Source organism: Vipera berus (genome assembly GCF_964194415.1).
Source record: "Vipera berus genome assembly, chromosome: 1".
Taxonomy (NCBI): Eukaryota; Metazoa; Chordata; class Lepidosauria; order Squamata; family Viperidae; genus Vipera; species Vipera berus.
The window spans coordinates 145,702,460-145,720,437 of NC_138202.1; the positions used below are offsets into that span (position 1 = coordinate 145,702,460).

Here is a 17,978-nt window from a genome sequence, read left to right on the forward strand (position 1 = left end):
TGCTTAGAGAACAGATCTGTGACAGTCCAGACTACGGTGTTTCCATTACTTTCTGGCAGTTCTACGATAAAATCCATGGCTATTTCTTTCCATGGGGCTGAGGGGTTTGCCACCGGTTGTAACAGACCTGGCGGTTTCCCTTGCAGTCTTTTGGCCATCGCGCAAATTTGACAGCTACCCACATAGCTTTCTATGTCCTTTTTCATAGATGGCCACCAAAATTGCCTTTTAGTTAAGTGTAAGGTTTTTACAAAGCCAAAGTGTCCTGCTGATTTTGTATCATGGCACAGTTGCATGAAATTGATTCTCTGTGTGGCAGGTATATATAGCTTCTCCCCCACCCACGGCAGTCCATCTTTAATTGTGCACACATGTTTATTTTTCTGGAACCATTCATCACTTTCCAAAGATTTCCTGAATTCTATTCCAGTTTGACTATCTACCTTCGGCTTCATTTTTTCTTGTGCCCTGGTGGTGACTGGTGCTGCCAGTTGTTGTTCCGGTACAAGTGGTTTAAAGTCAGTAACTCTTGTGCTGTTATATTGGGGCATGCGGGATAATGCATCTGCCAGGAAGTTCTTTCCCCCCGGTAAGTGTTTGAGAGTGAAATTGAATCGGTGAAAATGTTGGGACCAGCGGGCTTGCTTAAGAGTGAGCTTCCTGGGCGTTTTTAGTGCTTCCAAATTTTTGTGGTCTGTCCAGACCTGGAAAGGTATTTTATTTCCTTCTAAAAATTGGCGCCATGTTAGTAATGCCCACCTCAACGAGAATGCCTCTTTTTCCCATATTGGCCAGCGTTGTTCTGTTTCTGTGAGTTTTCTGGATGTGTATGCGCATGGTTGCAATGTCCCCCCATCATTTTCTTGTAATAGTACGGCTCCTACCGCTACATCACTCGCATCTGCCTGTATTACAAAAGGTTTGTCGGGATCTGGGTGTTTTAGGACAGGTTCAGCAGAAAAAAATCTCTTTAGCCTCTCAAATGCTGCTTGACATTCCATTGACCATTTCAGAGGCTGGCTGGGTTTCACGGGTGACCCCCCCTTCGTTTTCAACAAATTTGTGAGGGGCATGGCTATTTGGCCAAATGCGGGGATGAATTGGCGGTAGAAGTTTGCAAACCCCAGGAAACTTTGCAATTGCTTCCGTGTGCGGGGGGGTGCCCACTCTAGTACTGCCCTGACCTTCTCAGGGTCCATTTCGATGCCCTCTGGAGATATGCGATATCCCAGGTAGTCGATTTTTTCCTGATGGAATTCACACTTCGATAATTTAGCATATAAGTGGGCAGCTCGCAACTTTTTCAGGACTGCTCTGACTAGTTTGATATGTTCCTCTTTGGTTTCTGTGAAGATAAGGATGTCATCGAGGTAAACCAGGACCCCCTTATATAGGTGCTCTCTCAGCACGTCATTAATTAATTGCATAAAGACTGCGGGGGCCCCTTGCAGTCCGAATGGCAATACTTTGAATTGATAGCACCCCATTGGGCAGTTGAATGCAGTCTTCCATTCGTCTCCTTCCTTAATCCTAATACGGTAGTATGCTTCCCTCAGGTCTAGTTTGGTAAAAATCTTTCCTTTCGATAGGTGGGATAACATATCCTTCATTAGGGGAAGGGGGTACAGATTACATTCACTAATTGTGTTCAAATTTCTATAGTCCACAACCAAACGAAAGGACCCATCCTTCTTCTCCCTGAACAGAACCGGGGCGGCCACTTTGGGTTTGGCAGGCTCAATAAATCCTCTTTCTAAGTTTTTCTTTATGAATCTCTCCATTTCTGCCATTTCCCTTGGGCTCATGGCATACATCCTGGGTTTTGGGAGTTTTGCCCCAGGTTTGAATTCTATGGTGCAGTCTGTGGGGCGGTGGAGGGGAAGCTCATCTGCTCTTTCCTCACTGAAAACCTCAGTCAGGTCCCTGTATTCCTCCGGTATCTCTGGTAATCCCTTCTCTTTCCCCACTGCTGCTGTCTCCTCCCTCTGGGTTGGGGGGGTGCTTTTGGAGTCTAAGTTCTTCTGCCCCCCCTTTGGGAAATTGAGTTCTGCTGTCCTCCAGTTTATCCCGGGGTTCCATTTCTTCAGCCATTCCAGTCCTAGGATCATTGGGCATTCCATGCCTGGGGCCACTATAAACGTTATGTCCTCCTCATGGGGCCCCAGTGATAGGTGGATTGGTAAAGTGGCTAGGGTGGCTGGTCCTCCCCCTGCTATTGTCCCATCTAATTGACTAAAAGAGATTGGTTGTTTTAGCCTCCTCACTGGGATGCTCAATCTCTCCACCAGCGTTGGGCTGATAAGGCAGCGGATGCACCCAGAGTCTATCAGAGCTTTTATTTTGGCTGCTTCAGGCATAGGGGAAGCTAATATAGTCACTGTCTTAAGTATGGGTGGAAGGGGTCCACTTACCAATGGTTCTCCCTCTGAGCTGTCTTCCGAGTTGTCCACCGTCCCTGCGGTGCAGGCCGGAGTCCAGTCCCAGTTCCTGGCAGGAATTGTGGACTCTACAGCCTCTGTCCCCTTCATAGAAGATTCTTTTGTGTTGCCTTGGGGCTTCCCCGGCTTCTTGGAGGATGATGCCTCTGGTTTTCGTGCGGGGGCTTTTGAACGACATTCTGCAGCACGGTGGCCCTCTCTCCCGCAGTTGAAGCAACTTGTTGATTTTTTGGCTGTGGCTGGTGGTTTTTCCCCCTCGCGTGTTTGCTCGGGTGGCAGGCGGCCCCATGGTTTTCCTCTGCGGTGTCTCTTCAGTAGGTCTATTTCCACTTCCTCCGCCAGGATGTACCAGTCGTCGAGGTGGGGTGGGTCTCCTCGAGGCAGGCAAGCATCATACAGGTCGTAGTTCAGACCGTCTTTGAAGTGGCTAAGGAGGATGTCTTCTGGCCAGTTCAGCTTGCTGGCAATGGCTCGGAATTCTTGGGTATAATCAGCCACTGCTCGCCTGCCCTGCCTCACCGTTTTGATTCTCTCCCGGGCCTTACGGTCAGCCAAAGGATCCTCGAACCGTCGCCTCAAAGATGACATGAATCGGTTGAAGTCGTTGAGTTCTGGGGCGTTGGAGTCATGCAAGTTCACCACCCAGTCTGCAGCCGTCCCGTCCAGGGCAGATTGCACAATTCGGATGCGTGTTTTGTCACTGGGGATGTCCCATCCGTACTCTTCCATGTAGCTGAGGACTTGGGTTAGGAAAAATCCCAGTCGTGATGGCTCCCCCTTGAATTTGACTTCCAGGGGCGGGAGTCTTTGGCTGGAGCGTTGTCTGCGCCGTGGCTGGTATCGCTCCTCATCCTGGTCCCCATCTGTGGTTCTGGGGGGGTACTGCTGAGGCAGCAATTCCTGTTCCATTGGATGGCCCCGGGGTTTCAGGTGTTGGATCCCCTCCGTTACCTTTCCAGTTGCGTCCCCAGGCGCTGCCTCAGTTGCGATTTTCAGCTCTCTCCTCCCTCAGTGAACTCAGGGTTGCTTTCATCAGATCAATGGCCTTTTCCAGGATCCGCTCCTCCTCGCTGGCGTGCAGGGAACTCTCCATCTCTTGCCTCCATTCCGGTTGGTGGTTACTACGCCTCAGGGTCGTTTCTCCCGAAGCCTTTTCCCACTCACTTTTCCTTCCAACGCCCATCGACCACCGGGGTTTTCGGTCGTACTGCTCCACCGCTTCTTCCCCGGGGGAATATGCTGCTTCAGCTTCCCATTGTCTCTGGGATTCCATTTGGGGGGAAGACTCCCCCTCCATGGGGCTTCCCTCCTCTCTTGCTTCGTCGCCAGACATTTTATTTGTTGCAAAGTCCCCCGGTAAGGTTTTCCCTTCCAGGTTGACTCTTAAAGCAGATTCCGTCTACTGTCAGGACCCACCTCAATCCACATCTTAGGAAATAAGAACTCTTGGATGCAAGTTAGTCCAAAAGGAAAATGTTTACTAGGATGGAATCGATTGTGGGAATACAAGACGGAATCTGAGAAAAGTTACATTTCAATCCTATATAAACCATTCCCATTCCAGCCCCTCCCCTCATCCATTTGGTCAGGCTGTCGTCAGTTGCTAGGTGTCAGGTCCTTCCATGGGAAAGGGAACTCTCCTTGGTTTTATGGTTATTGCTTTCCTTTTCAGTTGTAAATGAAGATACAATCCAGACCTGTCTGTCCCCCCTCCCTTCCCCAGTAAAACATCCCCTGTTGTTTGAAAATCGCTTTAGTAACCATCCTCTCCCCCCCCCCCTCGGAGAGATGGCAGAATCCCCAGAAATAGCACGTTGTTCTACCTATACAATTATGAAATGTGATATAAATGGATTCTGACAAAATGCTCACATTCAAAATCCTTATTGGGTTTTTGCAAGCAGGACAGATGTTAGTGGTAGAAGATTTGGGGAGGTGATGAGAAATATTAATATGAAGCTATGGATGAGAGCACAAATTCTGTGATCCAAATTTTGGAAGAATTTTGGTGAGATGATTGATGCAGAAAAGAAACTGCAACAAGCACTAGGATATATCAGGCCCTGTGGAGCACCTCATTTCTCTTCCATGTGAGTTTCATGGAGTGGAGACCTGGCCATAGATCTCAATGTTAACCCGTGCTTGCATTTATCAAAGTTAAAAGCAGGTTGTTCAAGTATGTTTTGGGCCTTTAGTTGTTTTTAATGCCTTAATGTGTTTTCTTTAGTTTTTTTATTGACTATTTTATCTTGTTACTTGCCCATTTGGTTGGGGATAGGATACAAATGCTGGAAATGTAGACATCATTCTTTATGCTAAATATTTTAGGGGATTATAACTTGTTAATTCTCTGAAGGAAAAGATTGCTTTGTAATCATTTTATACTTTGGTAAGATAAGATAAGATAAGATAAGATAAGATAAGATAAGATAAGATAACCTTTATTGTCATTTTTTTTTACTGTGGGCACAACAGCACACATCAAAAATGAAATTTAGTTGCCTGCTCTCAAAGTGAAACACATACATGACACACATCTAACCATACTATATACAACATATGTATAGACCCACACCCCTACATATACATAACAAATAAATATTAAATAGATGTAGTGAAACCTGTACTAGTAGACCCTGTATTAGCATTTTGCCATGGTGAGGACTTCAGTTCAGAATGTTAACTTTAATCATTCTGAGTGGTCATTTTTGCCCACATTCATCCACCTTTTGGTTTCTGGTATGTTTTTATAACCCAAAGCAATTTTTGGTCACTGAAAATGTTTAGCAATAGCAATAACAATAACACTTAGACTTATATACCGTCCATTAGTCCTTTGGAGCACTCTCTGAGTGGTTTACAATGTCAGAATATTGCTTCCAACCTCAGAAAGATAGAAGGCTGAGTCAACCTTGAGCCCCATCAGAATTCACCTCCAGGCTGTGGGCAGAATTAGCCTGCAATACTGCATTCCACTGCACCACCAATGCTCCTAACCTTGTTGGTCTATTTATTTATTTTTTAATTGTCACTGATTGTTGGGGGGGTTGTTTTGATAAATATTTCTATACCACAAAAATGTGGATGATGCCACTCTTAATTTTAGTGACCCTACCGTTCCTGTATTGATTAGATGCCATCAAGTTGGAGTCCACTCTCAACGGTCACGTATCTATATTTTCTTAGTCCAGCTTGTCCTGAAGTAACTTGAGTTCACTTACACATTTCTGATTTTTCTATTCACATTGGTAGATGAATAAGTGTTTATAACTTAACATTGTCATTAGCAGACCAAATAAGAAAACTTTTTTTAATTATTTGCATTCTAGAAATTGATTTTTTTTATTTTTCCACCATAATGGAATCTTGGAAAGATGTGAACTAAATAGGTTGTATACTCTGTGTGCCTATCTCCATCAGTACAATAACTCTAAAAACAATAGACTGGGATCAAGTTTGGTATGGAGGGACAGGCTAGCAAAAAAAGAGACTAAAATGGAAAATGGATTGGATCAGCCTAAAACCAATTTGGGGGGGGGGGGAGTTTCAAGTATCCTTATAGAAGAAGTAGCTGGGCATCAGCTCAGAATGTTGCTGACTCCTCCATTCTGAGGTGTCTCTCTGGACACATGAGTAGAGGTATCGTTAAGAGCAGGGAGCTGGCTGGGGAATTCTGGGAGTTGAAGTCCACAAGTCTTAAAGTGGCCAAGTTTGAGGACCCCTGGTTAAGAGGATGGGAGAAATTCTAGAAGCCACGGTCTACCATCTTCATTAAAGAGTTAACATACTGTAAGGTACGTTGGATTGAATGGATCATACTTTTGAAGTATTAATCAAAGAATTATACTTTTGAATGTAGAAATACTTTGAAAAACATGTCTTGCTTTTAAAAGATGAAATGACTAAATCTGAGCAAAGAGTTACCTCACTTCAATGACCAGAGCTTCTTAACAGTTATAAACATAACATCTACAGTATTCTGGGAAGTCACCCTGGTCCTGATAACAAAGTATATCGTGACAGTTTAGACCATGTCATTACAGATCCATTCTGATGCAAGCCATGCAACCAAAATGTTGTCATTTTAAATCAGAAAATGTCATTAGGAATGCTTTCTCCAAAATTCACATGCTTTTGATTAAAAAGTAGGCAAACTAGTATGCATACCAATCCAATCCATTATTTCATGTAATAAAGTTGTTTCTAGTTTTCTGGTCTTGAAATTTTGGTCAGGTAAATTACAAATGATAATCTCAGTCTCAATCACAGTGGGCAAGGTACAGCTGGCTCCCATTTTTTAATGCCATCCTATTGGTTGGTTGGAAGTTTTGGAGGACTATCAGATCACTAAGGCAATGGCACAAAACAGTAGTTGTGTGAAAATTACTTGTAACATCAAGTGAATGAAAACTAAAATTTTGGCCTATTGTTTATAAGTTATATAGTTATAAAAGCAATGTAAAATATTGAACTACAAGTTGTGAGGGGCAAGAAATCTTGACAATTAAGACCCATATAGTGCTATGTTTTCTATCATTCCTGAGATATTTAGCAGAATGGAACGTCCTGGTTATTACCAGTAGCTATAAATATCTTTAATGATGAACCAAGTTTACTTTTTAGATTTATAAATGGCTCAAAATTTAGAAAGATTGCAAAATGATATTCCTTATGGCTCAGTTTGGAAGAGCGAACAGAAATTTAAAGGTGAATGGAAAAACATAAATCACTTAATAATTGGTGAATAGTGTGTTGACTGGGTTACATTTGTAAAACAATCACTAACAATTGATTTCTATAATCCATAATCCACATAATAGTTTTAGTTGATTTCCTCTTTTCCCAAAATATCCTCTTTTGCAAACATTGAGTTAATACAATTCTTATTGTTTTGATAGATAATAATTAAATATATAATTTTTCCCAATAGTCCTAAAAATAATAATCACATCAATAAATATTTCTTTTCTATCCAATCATTCTGGTTGCCTTATCATAGATCCTGTTACAGTCTTTATTTTAATTTGTTTCTCCCACCAAATTATAGATATTCTTACTGGTTAAGATTTTCTCAAAAATTATTTACATTTAAGAATTTAACTATTTTTCCATATGAACCATCTCACATTTTTACATTTCTTAAAAATAGATAAAACAGTAGGAAAAAAGCAAGAAAAGCAAGAGTAAAGAAGCATAAAAAATAACATACTACTTAAAATATATATCCCTCCTAAGCTTATATGTATTTGTTTCCTAAATTTCTTATTCTTTTTAACCCTAATTAAAAATACATTTAATCTTTAAACATTCCATTTAATACATCTAGTCATCTAGTCCTTTAACTCTTATTCAAAACATTATTTATCCATTTTATCCATTACAATTTTCTTAAATTCAATCTAAAACATTTCCTTTATCTTAAGTCATTTCAACTTTTTTATATTACTCATATCAAAAAAGAGAACAAAAAAGGGAAAAAAGCATACTATATTATATTTAGAGGATTCATCTCTCTTAAAGTGACATATGTATTCCAAATGTTTTCTATTTATTTAACAAATGTTTCTTTGTTAAGTATTCTCTCTGGTAAGTCCCATCATCTATTTTCTTAATTTCCACTTTAGTCTTTTTCTTTTGCCCAGTGTCTTTCTTAATGAATGTATATTGCTGAATCAAAAAGTTTTTCCGTATGTTCGTAAATGTTGCTGTAGATATAAAAAGTAAATCAGGAGAAGTATCTTTGTACGGGACTTCTGTCTTTCCTTGTTTGTTGAAAATTTATTTATTTATTTATTTATTTATTTATTTATTTATTTATTTATTTATTTATTTGGTTTATATACCGCCCTATTCCCAAAGGACTCAGGGTGGTTTACAAGGCAAAATTTAAAAACAATCCAATATAAAATTAAAATAAATTAAATTAAGTCTAGCCACAAAAATTAAATCACAATTTAAAAACATTAAACCCCTCAGTCCAGACCAGATAGCTCAAAGAGCCAGTTTTTTAGGTCCTGGCGAAATGAACGAAGGTCGGGGGCAGTCCGGAATTCTGTTGGCAGTTGATTCCATAGGGCAGGCGCGCCCACAAAGAACGCCCTCCCCCTGTGGATCGCCCATCGGCAATCCTTGACCGGCGGTACCCTGAGGAGGCCCTCCCTGTGGGAGTGCACAGGACGATGGGAAATTGACGCTGGCAGCAGGTGCTCCCTTAGATAATCCGTGCCCGTGCCATTTAGGGCTTTATAGGTCATCACCAGCACCTTGAATCTCACCCAGAGGGCAACTGGAAGCCAATGCAGCTCGCGGAGAAGAGGTGTTACATGGGAGTATCCGGAGACTCCCATCACAACTCGCGCGGCTGCATTCTGCACCAGCTGAAGCCTCCGAGTGGTCCTCAGGGGCAGCCCCATGTAGAGAGCATTGCAGTAGTCTAGCCGGGAGGTCATGAGCGCATGGGTGACTGTGCGTAGGGCATCTCGGTCCAGATAGGGCCGTAACTGGTGCACCAGGTGAACCTGGGCAAAAGTCCCCCTGGCCCACGGCTCCTATATTTATTTTAATTTATTTTAATTCCATTTATATCCTGCCCTTCTCCGAAGACTCAGGGCAGCTTACAAGCTTAGCAAGTAGCCTTCATTCCAAACAGCCGTGAATCCAGGAGGACACCCAAGTTGCGGGCCCTATCAATGGGGGGTAACACCTCAAAAAAAAAATCTTTTTCTTTCTCTCCACTTCTCTTATCATTTCCTTTCTCTCCAATGTTCCTGACATCTCTACAGTCCATTTTATCCAGTCTGTTTTCTTGTCCTCAGATTTATTTTGTAGTCTTAAGGAATAAGTTATTTCCAATTCTTGTGAATTTTTTTCCACTAGGATTAAATCATGTTTCCTTGTTTTAAGTTCTTTAAGTCTCTATTCTCAATTCTATATCCATTTATCTGTTTTATCTGCTCCTTCTCTGTTGTTTTTTGAGAATTTTTTTGTTCTAGAGTTAACTTGGAAATAGATTGATTTACATTTTCAAAGTTGTTTTGGATTTCTTTGTGGTTTAAAATCATTGTTGTTTGAATTAGTTGCAGTATACTATATCTCCTTCTGTGACATCTTTATGTTTTCTTGATATGTTCTTTCTACATGTCTCTGATCCATGATAGCCAAGAATTTGAGTTTTCCTCTTACTTTCTTTTCTCTGTAAATAGCTTTAGAGTCCCAATTAGAAATAGTTGAAAAAAGATTTTTTTTCTAAAATTTATACTTCTCTCTTTTTTTACAGCCCAGATTATTGTCTTTTTTCCCACAGCTGTTCTTTGTTGTTAAAGTTTTGAAGGTCACAGACACAGATTAGCTTTTCCCAGATTTTGCCAAGTCTTATATTAAAGTCATAGCTGTCGTAGTCTTCATCTGCCACTAGGTGTCAGCAACTATTTGTTTTTCAATTTCCAAAATGAACAATTATCTTTCAAATGAGAGTCTTAAACATTAAAACAATTTTAAATTTATCCAGATTTAAGTTTTAAGTTTCAGGTTTTATATTTATTTCACTTCCATATATTTTGATCCTCCATAAAAAGATTAATTAGTCACTTCTGTTAGTATAAGGGTGGGGCGGAAATCCCCCTCCTTCCCTTTCGGAGGTATTTTGCTTCTTGAGGATCTTTCCAGAAAATTAAATGTAAATAGAAAAGAGAAGATCAAATTCCTGACCCAGTTTCAAGCACGCTATTCACAGTTGTGCTGGTTAGTGCTTTTGGACTTCGGTTGCAAGTAGCTTGGGCTGGTTGATGCAATATGGCCAGCCTTTCTCCTGTCAGGCTTTCCCCAAGTCGAATGGAACGGCTGCCATTCCATAATCACTGGAGCACCCTTCTTTCTTCATCGCCTCTCTGGGGCGACTTAGACCCATTTAAGGTCCCCAGGCAGGGCAAAATTAGCCGCGGGGGTGCAGAGAATCCGCAAGCCCGTGACCGGTCGCTACCACACAAAACCGGAAGTTCCCAACTAATTGTGCTTCTTGATTCTATAATCCAACTCAGGTGTCACATTTAAAGCCAGGCACGGGCTAAATCTCTCCAGAAATTCAGTCCCAAACTCAGGAAATGGTTACCAACAGGAACTTCACAGATTCAAGACAAATTGATAACAAGACAGAATTCATAAATAGAAATCAGGCTCATTATTTGTATGAACAAGTATATACCTGTGTATGTGTGTCAGCTTGAGAGTTTCAAATTTAAGCCCTCTTGTCTTTTAAATCAATGAATCTTTACCATGTTATTACCAACATTTAAGATTTGAAGGTTCTCTTTGTTTATGTGATTGTTTTGACTGGCTTGGTCCATGCTAAGTTCAACCATTCTCAGTTGCATTCAAGGAGATATATGAAGAATAAATTTAGAAGTGAAGAATACATCTAGGAGTGAGTGGGAGAAATGTATAAAAACGGAGCTGTATTGCTGGTTTTAAAATTTTGGAAATCAAAGAGTAAATAAGCTCCACAGTTTTCTAAAGCAGCAGATAAACAGAGTGTGAATATTGCCAGAGTTACCATTTGGGTTTATGAATGGCAAGAGTCGCTATAAATTCTAGTTTGATTGATTTGCCAATAAGGGCATACCTTCTCCTAAAGATCAATTAGTGGGCTGATATTACTGCAAACTGGGTTAGTTCTTTATATAGGGGGAATCTAAATTTGCTTGTACAGAAATAATGCAATTGCTACTACTATCAAAACAATTAAGACCACACTGTCTTAGATTGTAAGATGTAATGTGTTTTCTATTTATGATATCAGCACAATCAACGTGTTGGGCTTCTGGGATAGCATGCATAAACTACAATGGCAAATGAGTCAAAGAACAGATGGGTTCTTATCCTGTATAGATAATAGGTTGTTACCGAGCATGTCGTTCCTTGACATGATGAATATGAAGTTGACTTATTTGCTACAGTTCCTTGTCATGATGAAGAATGTGAAGATATATAATTTCTGACTGTTTGAAGTTTTGTTATAGTACTGGGATATAAAATAAACACTTAAGAGTTATCTGCAAATGAAGGAATCTATAAGCCTAAATCAATTAATGTTTTGCCTCAGCCTTTTAATTTAACCAAATTGCAATATTTGTACTTATGTTTTATTATTAAATATGTTGTATCTTTCTATAAGTGATTCTTCATACTCTGTAAACAAAATGTGGCAAATGCATAAATTGTTAAACTACTTTCATACTTATGCATCTTGTTTGCTATTTTGTATTCCTGTTTCCCATTGTGTGTTAGAAAGATATGTTTCCAAGACTCACAAATTGATACAATATAACTTTGGAGGTTTTCTTCAATCTGGAGAAAATGAGGATGGGGTAGAATAATCTTAATAGTTTTCATATAATTCAAGAAATACCAGGGTGTGAGGGACAGACCACTAATTAGTAACAAGTTTATTCTTTTTTCTTCCAAAATATTATAATTACACTATTTCTGGGACAAAATGATGCTGCCAAGAAATGTTTTGTTTTGCCTGCCATTACCACAGAGTCCAGTGAAAATTAACATGCAAGAATTATAATCAGAATGCACACTTTTGTTCTCTTCCAGTGAACAAAGTAGAGTTTTCCATTTTTCTTTCAAAAGAAATGTGTTGTTATTGTCTTCATTGTCATAATATTTATATTTAAATATAATAGAAAGTGATCTGCACTCAGAAAATATTTACAATTTAACTGCAGGAAACTAAGGATGAGAACATAACTGTACATTACAATATATGTATCCCAGCTAATACTCTGCATCCTGTTTTCTATATTGGCCAACCTAATAGCAATATGGAAGCCACAAAGCAGGGCACGAAGGCAAGTTTGATGGCACTATTTTTCATGGCTTTTGTGGAGAATAGGGAAGTATACATGCATTTAGTGAAAACATGGCTTTAATTCACTTGTCACTTTCCTTTCTTGGTGTTTAATTAAAGATTATAATACATCTTTCATTGACCTATCTTCTTGTTCTTATAAATGAGGGGTCCTTGGTGCTCTCTGAGCTTGGCTGTTTTCTTGCAGATGTTACTTTACCCAAACTAGGTAACACCATCAGTGCTGGCCCTAGCTTATTTTGAATTTCTAGAGTGTGAAATGTTTATATAGAGACAAATATTCACCATATATAGATTCATAGATTGTCAATGTACCCTTATTGCTATTTATCCAACCAAGATGGGGCTGAACATAGAACATTGGGCTGAAATTCAGATTATCTATAGGGTCCTTTTTTTGCAGATGTTTCATTACCCAAATTAGGTAACATCATCAGTGCTAGCCCTATAATGAAATGTCTACAAGAAAATAACCAAGCTCAGAGAGCACCAAGGATCCCTCATTTCAACCCTGAATGACAAATATCCTCCTTTATTGTTTTATAAAGTATTATGCAAATTAATACACACACACACAAACACACACATGTATACACTGTAAGGTATGTGTGTATACATGTATGTATATATATATATATGTGTGTGTGTGTGTGTGCAGATGTTTTATTTAAACTAAATTTGTAAATCAGAGATTGCATAACCTTTGTAGATGCCATATGCTAAATAAAAAAAGTAAAAACCCACAGCCTTTCATACTATATTCCATATTATCGCAGATGCTCTCCTGTATTGCTGAAGTGGCTTTGGGGTATCAGGTGGAAAAGCTGCAGTGGTAGGGAACCAGAATTTGAAAGAAATAGAGTACAATACATAGTAGAAGCAGAACCTCTAGTAACAATGGCACTCTTGATTACAACTTTGTAGGGATGTGCAAAATTCATTAATATGGCACAGACCCATTTGCTTCTGATGGATGTCAAACTGTCTCTGGATTGTTCTATTTTCCCAAAGTAAATCCTCTGAATCAGAAACAATTTAAATTGTACCACTTCTAGGTCAGAAAGATTTAGAAACTGCTGGGTTAAATCTCCAAGAATGGCATGGTCTCAAGAAGATTTGTTACATCCTGGAGAACCTCAAATATTCTGGATATTATGCCACAGAGCAGTGATTTTTGTACATTCCTATAAGTTTTAAAGTTAAGTAAGCAACTGGTCATCTTGTATGAGCATAGTTTAGAATTTATGCTATATATTGAATTTTTGAAAAGGTACTACTACTGTAATTTAACATTTACATTCAGGGAACAATCACACTCATTTTTTATATTGAAGAAGTCATCAAAACTAAATTATGGCCTTTACATTAATTTGTATCTTTGTTTTTAGGTTATCATGAGTACCACATATGATTGGATTAATCTAATAAATGCTGAAGATGATCCCTTTTGTAGACAAGACTTTTAAGATCTGGGATTTCATATAATGAAGGTAAGGAAAATTACTCTCATGCAAATAACCAGTCATTAAAATTAGGCATTAAAAATATTTGTCACTTGTATGATTATATTTGAATCAATATGAAATTGAATAACAGTGGACTTAAAGAACCATGCCCATGTAATCATAACTTTTAATAAGCTGCCTGTGAGTGGACAATTCAACAATTAGGTTGATAGTGCTTACTCATACAGGTGTTCCCTACTCTAATCTCACTTATATATATGGTTTATAATGTAAGGAAGGTGAATTTCTAGCTGTTCTGTTTCTGTTGACTATAAAATTAGAAGGTTGAATTGTTGATATTAATATTATGAAATTCTGAATGAAAGTATATTATTATATACTTGAATGCTGCCTAGAGTATCCATGACCAAGCTGCATTTGTTGATTCCTTTCATCCTGAGTAAATATTGGAGTCCAGTTAACATTTCTAGTTTTCTATTGAATCATTTATGTTAAATAAATGTCCTTAAAAACTAATAACAGAATTAGAATCAGGAATACATGTAAGATTTGGATTATAGGTAATAATATGGTAAAAGCAACATAAAATGTAAAATGTGTTTTCTTACTGGCTTGAGTAGCATAGGGTTTCTTAAGTTATCTGCTTTGTAAAAGATATTTTGTGTATCTCTAAAAACAAAATGCATTCTAAGTCCTAAAATAAGTAGCTGACATTAAAAGAATTTTGATGCTTATTGTTTATTCTCACTGTGCAGTTTCACAAGTCTAACATAACTACTGTGCATATTTTGCAAGTTACAGAATTGCACAATTTTATGAGGATCTCATCATTTTCACTTACATCATTAATAAATGTGTGATTCACAAATATCCTTACAATTAGCAGAATACATTTTACACCATTATTGACTTGGTAAAAAAAAGTCTAATCTTTCTTTAAGATACTAAAACAGTTAAAATAAAAAATAATGTCATAAAATTAAATATTAAAAAACCACAAGATATAAATTGCAGTCCAGTTTATGCTTTATGCTTGACTTTAATATCTCATAGTTTTTATCATGTAACATCCATGTCTTATCCTGATTTTTATACAGAAAAAACAATAGTTAACAATAGAGATGAAAAAGAGATACTGAATGATTAAATTCAAAGGAAAAACTACTTAGATTTCCAAACATGAAATTATAATGCAGTAGGAAAAATGTAGTTTACCTTCAAGTTCAGAGGGATCCAGATTAGGAAGACATGAACTGACATGAGAAATGCTGATAAAGATGTAACAAATAAGTGAAAAAATACTTAGTTAAGGAAGTTGAGATTTTTAGTTCTCATATAAAAGCTCTTATATTTCACCACCAAAAATAACTTGTAAAACAACCCTACAAAATGTTGACTTGCCCTTTTAAAAGGTTCCAAAATGTTTGCTGGATAAATACTTTTATTATATGAAATAACAAATATTAAAGCTTTGTGTCTGCTAAAACTCTTCATTAGATAATAAACAAAAGCATTGTAGGGGGGAAAAATTGTGCTGAACCATACAACCACAGTTACATTCTGGTTCACATATTACTCTAAAGTAATATTCTTTCAAGCCAGTAGGGGAAAGCGGTAGTGCTTAGGAAACGTGTCTTAAAACTAGTACCGTATTTTCCGGCGTATAAGACGACTGGGCGTATAACACGACCCCTGACTTTTGAGAAGATTTTCAAGATTTTTCGTCTTATACACCGGAAAATACTTACATGCCAGTTGCCAAGTGTCCGACACAAGCCCGATTCAGCCCCGTCTGATGCAAATGGTGCAAAGCCACGCACTCTTCCAGGCCAGACTCTGCAAACAGCAACCACCGCGGGAACTCTGAGTCCCCGCCTTTCGGCAGCCTGCACGGCCAAGCGCGATCCGGCTTTGAGATAGCATTTGCAGACGGAGCAGCCGCCGCGTCTGGAGCCAAGCCCCGCCCAGGAGACGGTTGGCCAGGCGGGCCCGGAAGACGTGCTAGAGAGCCGGGCTTGGGGCGGCCATGCCAAGGCCGGCTGGCGAGGGCTGCTGCATGGTCTGCAGGCAAGAGGGGCACCAAGTACCGCTGTTCCGCACTCCGTGACCGGGCAAGCGATTCTTCCGGTCGGCCCGGGTCAGGCGGTGCCTCGGCAGGAGCAAAGGTGCTCCCTTCCTACTGTCGAGCAGCGCGCCTCTGGGGACCGCCTGCCCCTCCTCTTTTCGGGGACCTGACAGCCAGCATTGGAAGTGCCAGCATGGCCAGTCCTACAGAGAGCAACGTCGGCGGCTGCAGTAGCCGCCCCAGGAGCTGACGAGAGTTTGCCCTCCATCACCCGTTCGCCGTCGGCCGCTTAACCATGGGTCGCCATCGCCTACCTCCATTCACCCAGCGATCCCGCCGTCCAGCAGAAAAGAGAAAAGATCAGAGAGGTGAATAGTATTTTCCGGCGTATAAGACGACTGGGCGTATAAGACGACCCCCAACTTTTGAGAAGATTTTCATGGGTTAAAAAGTCGTCTTATACGCCGGAAAATACGGTAAATCAGATATTGATATATAGTGACTTCCCAGAGTGTGTTTCTGGCATCAGCTGGAGTATATATTTCACCTTGGAAATTGATCAAATCAGCAATGATGCAGAGTGGCCAAACTAATTTAAAAATGCTGATTTTAATAAAGATTGAACAATAATGTATTCAAAGTAATTTGCTGGAAACTCTTGCAATGAATTTATTTTTAAGTCATAAAGTTATCAGTTTTAGAAACTTAACATATCACTGTTTTTGTAAACCATAGTAAATAATTTTCAGACTATCCCAGGAGCAAAAGAGAAAAGTGGTTAGTATGCTGAGTCAGAAGACTATTGAGAGACTGATGACTCAGCAGTTTGAAAACTGAGAGAGAGCCATGTGACCAAATGAGCTCCCATCAGTTTGTCCCAGCTCGTGCCCACCTAGCAGTTTGAAAGCATGCAAGTAGATAAATAGGTATCACTTAGGTGGGACAATACCAACATCCTCAGATGTTCCCTAGGCAATGGTGATGTCACTGGTGAATCTTTTCAACCCGGAAGCGCCATAGTAGGTGTTTCCAACATGAATTTAGTAACACCATAATATGGAGGATATTTGCAGGAGATGGAAAAATAAATGCACGGTAAGATCATTTTCTAGAGCAGAATGTGTTTCCATCTTAGCCTTCTCTCAGTTATACAGAACATGGGGTAAAACAAGGATGGGAAGAACAAGGATACACAAAATAAATGCCTCTGCTTCTGTAGTTACAGATGATTATCTGATATCTGACTCTTACGTACCATCCACAATGTGTTCTGTGGCCCATTCTTCTGATGTTATTTCCCCTCAACACCATGTTTGTTCCCTGTGTATTTTTATGATAGTTCTTTTGGGTGATTGTGGGTTTAGTGCACTACTACTGAGTAAGCTGTTCTTAAGGCTTGTATTAAAATTCTAAAGATAAAGGTGGTTTAAAAGGTGTTTGGAAAAAGGATAATATTGGTATGTGTGGAAATCAGACTGGAGTGTGTGGCCTCACTTTCTTTAAGTGGTACGGAAGAGTAAAGTGCTGCTAAGATGTGAAGGACAAAAGCCAAAAGGAAATAACTTCATGTATAACAGTTTGTTAGCAAAGAGCTAATTTTGAAAAATAAATTACTAGGAAACTACACAGACTTCTTATTAAAGGAATTTAGAAAGCAGGATATCGAGATTTTTAAAATGTTTTTTTTAAACAAAGCTATTTCCAAGATGTTCACGTTAAAAAGAGTAATGAGTAACTGCACATTTAATTTCTGAACCTGATTTCTTCACAGGTTTGTTTGCAGATTTTTTTTAAAAAAAACAAACTCAAAATAAAAGCAGCGGCAATTATAGTTCTATAAACTATAAAACATGTGAATTTTCTAACTTCTTCTATTCCTCCCATACCTGTGGGAGAAATGTCCTTGCTCACATGTTAAACACAATAGATGTTATGTTGCATCCTGTTTGTTGAATGATAATTGCATTTTGATTGAATGTCACCACTGTAGTTCTTTATAAACAACACACATCCACAGTAAATTCTGCCTAGTCAGGAGTGATATTCAGGAAAATTATTTGATGGCTTATCTCATCCTCCATGCTATTTCTCCCCAAGCAAAGACATAATAAATTTGGAGAGGATTCCACTGTCTCTAA

General features: G+C 39.1%; 1 protein-coding gene across 1 annotated transcript in view; it reads left to right on the forward strand.

The window, feature by feature from the left end:
• The window catches only part of MBD5 (methyl-CpG binding domain protein 5), a 152,053-nt gene that overhangs the window by 44,206 nt on the left and 89,869 nt on the right, over nucleotides 1-17,978 (forward strand). The window contains exon 2 of the mRNA XM_081312585.1: nucleotides 13,698-13,799. The gene's annotated coding sequence lies outside the window, so the exon portion shown is untranslated. The remainder of the gene's footprint in view (nucleotides 1-13,697; nucleotides 13,800-17,978) is intronic.